The sequence below is a fragment of the Callithrix jacchus genome, chromosome 2, assembly GCF_049354715.1.
Source record: "Callithrix jacchus isolate 240 chromosome 2, calJac240_pri, whole genome shotgun sequence".
Classification (NCBI taxonomy): domain Eukaryota; kingdom Metazoa; phylum Chordata; class Mammalia; order Primates; family Cebidae; genus Callithrix; species Callithrix jacchus.
This window is the reverse complement of record NC_133503.1, coordinates 170,526,233-170,536,021: the sequence shown is the minus strand read 5'-3', so window position 1 is coordinate 170,536,021 and position 9,789 is coordinate 170,526,233. Positions and strand designations below refer to the sequence as shown.

At 42.3% G+C, this 9,789-nt stretch overlaps 1 protein-coding gene across 3 annotated transcripts in view; it reads right to left on the bottom strand.

Moving 5' to 3' along the window:
- PRLR (prolactin receptor) overlaps positions 1 to 9,789 on the bottom strand; it is a 170,729-nt gene that overhangs the window by 39,326 nt on the left and 121,614 nt on the right. For all 3 annotated transcript variants that reach the window (XM_008992156.5, XM_054246610.2, XM_017964592.4), the window contains exon 2: positions 8,960 to 9,021. The gene's annotated coding sequence lies outside the window, so the exon portion shown is untranslated. The remainder of the gene's footprint in view (positions 1 to 8,959; positions 9,022 to 9,789) is intronic.

The following is a 9,789-nucleotide window of genomic DNA, read 5'->3' as shown; positions in this document are numbered from 1 at the left end:
TTATTTGCAAATCAAAGTATAAATGGCTTGGGATGCTTTTCATGGGTGTGCCTGAGCAGAGGGGCCACACCTGAATGTATTTTTGGATGTCCTATTATAATTTTTTCCTCTCTTTTAAAAAACTCTGTAAGTGCATGTGCCCAGGTGAACAGAGCCCAGGCAAAGGGACAGGCTAACAGAGGCTAGTGGGTCAGTATGAGAAGAGCAATAAACAGTGTTCACTTCATATCCTGTACAGTTCAAAAGAGGGGTTTCCTGCTTAGTACAGATGTTCTGAGAACACAGTAGCGCTTAGCTCCTTACAGAACGAAGAATGGGTAACCAGGCAAGACCGCTTCTAAATGGCAGCCTTCGCTCTCACCCTCTGACCACCTGAAGAGCACACTGAAGCCTATCCCACTTCAGGTATTAACAACAGCAAGGATTTTTTGAGTAGACAGGGGTGAGGGGCTCTATAGCACATTTCTGTGCAATATAACTGAGCCTGTGCCCTGCCTCTCAGACTGTGTTGAATGATTTAAACAGCTTTTTTTTTCTGAGACAAAGTTTTGCTCTGTTGCCCAGGCTGGAGTGCAAGACACTAGTAGCAGACACTTGGCAAAATTCTTGTTAGGCACCTCTGTCTTTGCCCTCAAAGTTCCTCCCCTGTCAGTTGCCATATCTTGCCCTTTATCTTTCCTCACACCTCTCTAAAATCCCCTCTAAAATAAAATAAAAATAAAAATAAAATAAAATTCCATCTATAGTTCCAAGCAATCCTGCAATCACCACCAGCTTGCATATCTCACTCACCAAATGGCAGGCTGATTTCTAGAGACACAGTAACAATCTAGTGTCCTCAAAGTCTACTCCGTGGGGTATCTTAGCCTTCTCACCATGTGGCTTATTAAAGTATTTTCCTCACAAAAATGGCTCTCTTCCTATGCAGAATATAGCTGCCAGGAAAATGTGATTTCTCTATACTCTTTTGGAAGCTATAGCAATTGGCACATTGTTGCCCAACAGAAAGCCCAGCTGCTTCTCATGCTCAGTTTCAGATTATCCTCCTTCAGGCGTGGATATCCCTGGGTTTTCCAAAGCTGGGTCATGCCTGTCCACAAACACCCAGATCCTGACCTTACCATAGCACCGATAATGAATCTTGACTTATCTTTCTCTGTACCCCTACCCCATCCCAGGCTAGAAGCTCATTACTCTGTGCATTTTCTTCATATGTCCCATTGTGAGAGATGGGAAAGTTCTTGTCCAAGTGTAAATCTTAGATTACATTATAAGGAGTTACAATCTCTTGCTCTATGGTCATTATCTGCATTAGAATAAACATATACCTATGTATATATATTCTCTAAATCAGCTATGTCTTAAATCAGCTACCTTGACTTGCTCCAGAATGTCTGAACAGAACTGGGCAAGCTCCAAACCCTGGTGCATGCCATTCCTGATTTGGAAACCCTCCTGACCTTCTCCTGACTAGCTTCTTCTTCCTTGCTTTATTCCTTGTCTTCTGCCCCCTTATCTATTCAGGAAATTTCCAAGTTTTTAGCCAATGAAGTCAAGCATAGAATGTGAGGTCCCGTTTCAGCCAATGGAAACTGGACACAGCAGTAGGGCAATTGAGTCAGGTTATGAAAGTTATAGATGTCCCTGCTCCTTTGTCCAGGTGTGCTCTCATGGCAAGACTGCTGGAGAGTTGTACCCTTCCTGCAGGAAGTGAACCAGCCTTGTTGTGTGATCCATTGTCTCAGTGTGGATTGCTCCCGATGTTATAAACCCATTTCCAACATGCATGCTTAATGCAAAACTGGATACATAGTAGGTGCTCAATAAATGGTTCTGAATAAATGAAATGTATGTGATCTAGTTGTATTCAGAGGGCAACTGGTAAGAATTTTATGCTTTAAAGGGCTGTTAATCATTGGAATATGTGATTGAGGGAGGTAATGCCTTTTCCATCTTGGATGGTTTAAAAATTGATAATAATGGCAATATACATTTTAATACAATTTTAGTTTTCAAAGCATTTTCATATAAATATTTTATTTCATTCTCTTTCCAACCCTGTGAGATTTTAGGATGGTATCATTGAATTTGTAAACACTCTGGCTGCTAGATGGTAAAGGTGGGACAGACGTTTTATCTTTTGAATATAAATTCATGTATCCCTTTAGGGTAATATATTTTAAAAGCCTTAAGAATGTAGATACACTTTGAATCACAAATGGGCTTCTAGAAATGTATCCCAAATGAACAGAAACAAAAACAATTCTGTATAAAGAGAATCCCACCCTCCTACTGCTAGAATTCAATATTCTATTTTCATTTTGCTATTTATAAAAACAGAATCGTGGGAAAAGATCTAAATATCAAATCTTAAGGGATTGTTTAGCTAGATCATGTTCTAGTCATACAATGAAATATTACTTAATCTTCAAATAATGTGATCAACCAATGATATAGAAACACAGAAACAATAAAAAAGAAATTGTGTTTGATGACAATCTAATATACATATCTCTATATGTGCACAGAAGAAAGACTAGAAATATATATATATTTCTAAATATATAAATAAATAAATATATATTTCCCATATGTAAATATAAATAAATATATATATATTTCCCATATATATTGGGAGTGGTTGTCTCTGGGAGGATGATTCTAAAATAAAACGTGATTACTTTGGTAATACAATAAAATAAAAAGGTATTACTTTTGTAATTGAGGAGGAAAATCCCAATTAAAAATTTAACACCACAAAAACAACTCCCTATTGAAAGCCTGGCATTTAGTGGTAAAAATACATGGAAAAGCTCCCTACTAGGGTAGAAGATAGAAATTACTCGTATGTTTGTAGCAAAATTATCAGCAGCTGCTGATAGCTGACCTCCCTGTGCTAATCAGGGTGAATGGCTGAGCCTGTGCCCTGCCTCCTCAGCCTGTGTTGAATGATTTAAGCAGCTTTTTGTTTCGTTTTGTTTTGTTTTAGACAAAGTCTTGCTCTGTTGCCAAGGCTGGAGTGCAGTGGTGCAATCTAGGCTCACTGCAACCGCCCCCTCTGCCTCCCAGGTTCAAACAATTCTCCTGTCTCAGAGTCCTGAGTAGCTGGGATTACAGGTGTCTACCACCACACTCGGCTAATTTTTATATTTTTAGTAGAGATGGGGTTTCACCATATTGGTCAGGGTGGTCTTGAATTCCTGACCTCAGGTGATCCACCCACCTCAGCCTCCCAAAGTACTGGGGATTACAGGTGTGAGCCTCAGCACCTGGTTATTTTTAAACAGCTTTTGATGCTTCTGGCCTGCTCACTTGTTTCCCCCTACTTCTCTGAATTCCAACACTGTGTTTATCTTAGGGTTATCTGAAGTACCTAGCCATTATTTTTCATTACACTTCTGATAAGTGGGCAATTTCATGGAGAAACTCATTTTTCAGTGCCTCAAAGAACGGTGGGTCGTCTTATTAAAAAGGCGTTTAATAAATTCAGTGGGGCTCTGTCTGAGAAGCTGGATGCTTGTTTTACTCTGGTCCCTGGGCTTCTGCTAGTCCTTGTCATGCAAAGGAAGAGGAAGTGGAAGTTGAAAAAGTGGTAAACGGGGAAGAGGTTAGAGAAAGAGGAGAAAGCAGGAGGATCTGGAAGTTCAAAGGCAGGTGGGCTAGGGGAGGGGAAGTATGGGCACAAGGTGAAAACCCCACTGTTTTGCCTATTGCCAGGAGTTTGAGCATCCCTACCACCTCCTGACATTACTAGTAGTCCCAAAGTCCCTCTCTCCCCCATCACTTTGCTCCATCCTGTACAAATATACTCTGTTTCTACCTGATTTAGTCACCTTTTCTTACAAACAATATGGTCTCTCAAGCTTGCTTCATTCAAAACATCTGGACTCTTTGTCGAGCAAGATAATTGCTCGTTTCTCTTACTGGCTTACATTCATTCTTTTTTTCCCCCATTTTATTCAGCATCCCTCAGAAGCCCTTTCTTAGCAGAAAAGCCACCTGTTCAACCACAGCGATAATGGCCAAGGCCCTTAGCCAGGCTGGTCTGGGAGTGGGGCAATTTATACTCCCAGGGCAAACTGTGGGGAAGAGGGAGAGAAACCATGATCCAGCTCTTTTCAATGTATTTTCACAAAATGTAGGGTTGACCTATTTAGTGGCTAGAACATCCGTCCATCCATCCATCCATCCATCCATCCATCCATCCATCCATCCATCAACCTATTCATCTATCTATCTACCTACCTACCTACCTATTCATTCATCCACCCATCCAACCACCCAGCCACCCATCCATCCAACTACTATCCATCTATCCACCCACTCATCCATTTATCCATCCATCCATCCATCCATCCATCCATCCATCCATCCATCTATCCATCCATCCATCCATCTATTCATCCGTCCATTCATCAATCTACACACCCACCCATCTGTTAATCCTTCAACAAATATCAACTGAGCATCTGTGATGAATGAGTAGGGTCCCAAGAATACAATGTTGTGCTGAAACAACCCTCATAGTACTTCCAGTCTCCCGAAGAGAGGAGCTAATAAAACGCTTCATTGTAAATGATGCAAGTGCTAAGAAGGAGCCCTGGAGGTGCCATGAGAACCAATGGCAGGCAAATCTGACCTGGCCAAGGAGGCCAGGAGGGGTTCCCTGGGGAGGCTGCTTTAGGGGGAGGAGGAGTAGAAAGCCCCTCTTCTTTCTCTACCATAGCCCTGAATATAGCTGGGTCTGGCAGACACCGCTGGTTACTTCTCCAACACCCACTTCTCCCTTCATTTTTGTCCACAGAATCCGGTTTTGTTAGGTATCAGGCATCTAGCCCCAGGCAGTGAGGAGGTATCAGTCTGAGCTAACCATGGTGATGTCACTTGCCTTTTGTCTGTGATTGGTTTAGGAATGTTCTTGCCTTTGAGGCCTAGCAGAAGTCTTCAAGATTTCACTTGTCAGCTTGGAGTTGGATGTGAACTAACTTTGCAGCATGATCCATGGGGCAGGCGCACACTTTGGAGTTGACACTTAGGGTCTTGCATAGGAACGAAGTAACCTCATCACTTGAATGAGACAGAATAGGTGGTGGTTTCTAGAGCTTGCCCTGTCATTCACCAGCCACATTAAATTTTGAATGTCTTTTCCTCTTTCTGAGCATGAGTTTCTTTTAATATAAAGTGTCAAGTGGGTCACATGTGCACAGCTTTCCTCTGTTAACTGTTGTGAGGATGAAATAAATGATATTTTTGTGCAAGTGTGCCACATGGCTGCAAGTTGCTATCAAAGTGTGAACCAGTATTATTGGCAAGGTGTGATAAATGCTCCACCATCATCTTGCTTCATTCAAGCTTGCTTCATTCAAAACATCTGGGCTCTTTATCTAGCAACATAATTGCAGTTGGGGTTACAACTCCTCCTTGGAACCCTCTAGGTTCCTCAGGTTCTCTGAGTGGAGTCCTAATTTCAGATGGAGATGATGCTCCTCTTCCTTGAAATGTCTTTTGACTTGGAAGCTCACTGCTCCAAGTGGGCTCTGGGAGACTGCCTGGCTCCCTGTGTCACCAGGGTGGAGACTTCCCAGAGGCTCCAGTTTGTGAGTGAAACTCTGAGTCCCTCTTGCCTCAGGATTCAGGATAGGGTCTTTTGCTTCATCAGAAGCCCACAGAACTCAGAGGTCATTCAATGAAGGAAATGGGCGACAAAGCCGACCCCAGTGGCTCCTTTCTTGCCATTTGTTAACATAAAGAGCTTTGGGTGGGGCGGATGCACGTTTGCTCAGGGCTGGGCCTAGGCTTTGGCTCCCTTTCCTTTTGGAATTTGATTCCTTCTACTCTTCTCTATCCCTGCCCACAGAGCTGGTGATGTTGGGCTGCATCTCTTTTCCAGAACTCTCTGCTGTAAGTACCAGCCTGCAGCTCAAGGCATGCTGTTCAGGAGAACTTTTGATGGAAATGTCCAGTGGATGTCCTTTGCCCAATGGTAGCCACAAGCCACGTGAGGCTGGCAAATATTTGAAATGTACCCAGTGGGATGGAGGAATGGAATTTTTAATACTATTTAATTTCAATTAATGTATATTTAAATTGCTACAAGTAGCTAGTGGCTTGTGTTTCAGACAGTATAGGTCTAGAGCTCAACATCCCAGTCATTCTAGTCTCTCTACTGCAATAAAAATGAATCTGTCCTGTGTTCCAATCCCAAGGCCCTCTTCTTAGAGAAGCACTAGCAAGACAATCTCATAAACAAATTGCTATCCACAAATTAAAGTCTTACTCCCTTAGGTACATGTGCAGGTTTTGAGTAATGCCACAATTTAGTCAAAGCAGAGGTTCAAATGATAGGAATCTGAGAAACTCTAACAGGTAAGTGGTGGGGGAAAAGATGATGAGTATAGAGCTTTAAATGAACTTCAAAGCACACCCTATCGTGTGGCACATCCTCCCTAGTACCCTGGGCTGCTTCTAAGCTCCTCCTAGCCTCTTGCAGTCTGGAGAGAGATAAAGGCAGAAATTTGTGGAGGGGAGCCTGGGAAAGGGCTGGAGGTGGGAGGGTTGGAATGGGCAGAGCCTGAGGGATCCCTGAGCTCTCGCAAAAGAATCTGGCATGCCAGGCAGAGAGACAGTTTGTTTCACCCTGGGTGGGCATGGGGCCCAAGGGAGTGATTGTTAGGGAGTGATCATTACCATTGGGACAGGATTGGAAAGTTAATAGTTAAGTTAAAGAGACCAGACATCAGATCAAAGACTGCAAATAGACTGCAGCACTTCTGGTTGAGTTTTGGACAGGAATTGTAATTCTACTCTTAATTTTTAATCCCCTCTTTTAAAGAGGTTTTTCCCCCCCTGGAATTCTTTTATGAATACTGCTTTCTGGATGTTCTTGTCACCCTAAAACTGAGCTGTGTTTTTGTTTCTCTTGGATGACCATATAACTGCTTTCAAGTTCCTGCCTGTGTTTTCACCGATATCCACTGGAATCAGAACTATCTTTGTAATCCAAACACCAGGTTGGGTAAAGGGTGGAAAATAATGGAGGATGGATGCAGGGACCAGGGGGAGATCAATCAGAGGAATAAAAGGTCCTGGAGGGGCATTTAAAGATGAGTAGGAAGTGTGTGTACAAACCCTACGGCTTTGGGATTTCCTTTCAGGGCTTGGTTTGCCAATGGATACCACAGGTAAATCTGCTACCACCACTTTATCTACTCGATAGTATTTGGTTAACTTTTTAAGAAAAGGATTTCTGGTTCAGCCACTGTTTAGAATGGTGACCCATTTCCTGTAAAAAGTTAAAATTATATAAAGTGAAGTGGAGACTGTGTCTCAAATATTTTGTGCAAATATGTTGCATATGAATACATGTCTATGAATAATGAATACACACATAAATACAAAGTAGTAGCCAAATTTCCCCAGAGCTTTGCAACACAGCTCTGTCTACTGGTGCTTCTTGATCTCTTCAAACTCTTAAAGGAAAGGCGCACTCAGGATTCAGCATTGCCCTGTTCTCCCTCATTTGCCTTTCCTTCCAGCAAATAGCATGAGGGATTTGGCATCAAGGGGTAGAAGCCAGTTGCACTGGAGAAAGCAACTCAGAGAAGTCTGAATGGGTTGAATCACCACTTCCAATGTTAGCAGACGCTCCTGAGCAGGGCTATTATGCTATGCGGTGCTCTTGTACCCAGAACATTTTGATGGCTGATGACATTCCTGCAAGCATTTGCTAATTTTATTCTGAACACTATAAATTTCAGTCAGTTTGCATGAAAAACAAAAGTTCCTGCTGGGCTGAGGCAACTTAGAGCAGTGGATCTTGGTAGGGACAATTTTGTCCTCTCCCGGAGGACATTTGGCAAAGCCTGGAAACATTATTTTACTGTTACTTTTTTTGGGGGGAGTTTTGTCCTCCTGGGACCTGTCTGAAGACAACAGCAGTTGTTAGAGCTGGGTGGGGTGGTGACCTCCTGGTCTTTGGTGGGAGACACCAGGAATGCTGTGAAGCATCATACGATGCACAGAGCAGCCCCACAATCCAGAATGATCCGACCCAGAATGTCCACAGTGTTGTTTGAGAAACCCTGGTCCAGAGGGAAAGTTCAGGCTCAGTTCTTGACACCAAGGCAGCATGATGGCTCTCAGGGAGCTATCATGTTTGAATGTTTCAACCCTTAGATGGTCCCACAAAATCCCAGGAAAATTTTGCCCAGAATTTTCTTCAACCAATAACCTCATCAGTTCCCTATCTTCCTGGCTCCCTCACTTTCTCTGAAATTGACTACAGCCTCAAAGTTGTACATGTGGAGCTCATCTCAGTGGGTCCAGATCCCATTTGACTGTAATATAGACAGAGGCAAGTCGGGGGCTTGGTTTCTCCATCTGTAAAATCGAGTCATAATACTTTATGATCTATTTGCTAGGTAGTCCTGGCAGCCTAGGGTTTCCTTGCCACTGGTAAATGGGGGAAGATCTGGAGCCTGTCATATATGAGTCCTGCCATGAGGGCTGGGAGGAAGAAGACACAGCAGTGACATTATGGGGTCCAGAAAGCTGTGGCAAGAATTTATATAGAGTTGCTTAGGAAAATGAAAGCAACACAGTCTCTGATAATAAAAGTAACACAGTCACTGTCGATAATCTCTCAACTACAGAACAGTACAAGGAGAAAATAAAAATCTCTCATGATTGTACCACTAGGAGATATCAGCTATTAAAAGCTTTGGTATTTTTTTGAGACAAACAGAGAAAAGGATGAACATCAGGTTTTCTGAGTTGCACATGCTGGGGAGATGGAAACAGTTTTTGAAGACAGCAGAATGTGCCAGTGTAGACATTGACTTGTTTGAGATGATATTCTCTGTGAACCAAGAGAGTTGAGCCCTTGCCCTGGATGAAAGGGACAGTAGGGCAGATTGGTGATGTGATGCGACCGAGGGGCATGTAAATAAGTCCCCCTTACCTTCAGGGTTCATGTGGAAAGCATCCTCAGTGTTCACCTCCATAAACAGGAGAGTTCTTTAGCTGAAAGAGAAAATGATTCATTTTAGCTCAAAGATGACAAAACAGGAGATTCCATTTCTGGTTCACTCTGCAGTATGTAGCGTGGCTGAACGTTGGCACTTCAGTGATGGGCGTTAACAGCTCTAGTGTTCTGGAATTACTTTTTTGGCAGCCTTATTTTGAAATAATTTTAATCTTACAGAAAAGTAATAAAATTGTAAAAAAAAAAACACCCCATATACCTGTGACTTGCATACACCAGTTGTTAACATTTTACCACATTTTATTTATAATCTTTCTTCTCTGCATATAAGTTACTTTTTTCCTATTTGTGAGTTAGTCACAGCCATGATACATGTTTACCCCTAAATATTTCAGTATGTTTTCCTAAGAACAAGGACAATGATCTTACATAAATGTAGTACAATGATTAACATCAGAAAATTAACGTCCAATCTACAGAGCTTACTCAAATTTTGCCAGTCATTCTAGTTGGGGTTAGATTTCATGAAATTGGTTTTGGAGACCTTAATGAAATCAATTAACAAATTCTGACACAGTCACAGATGAATTGGGAATTCTAGGTCTCCTATAAGAACTTTGAGACTCGGGACTGACAGGCCTGTGTCTGGGAGGCAAGAAGGGACAACTGCAAGAGTTATGGATCTAAGAAAAAAAATGATTTCAGGACTTTAACGCAAATAGACCTGCATAGGTCTATGGCTTTTTTTTTTCTTGAGACAGCATCTCACATTGTCTCCCAGGCTGGAGTGCAGTGGTGCAATCACA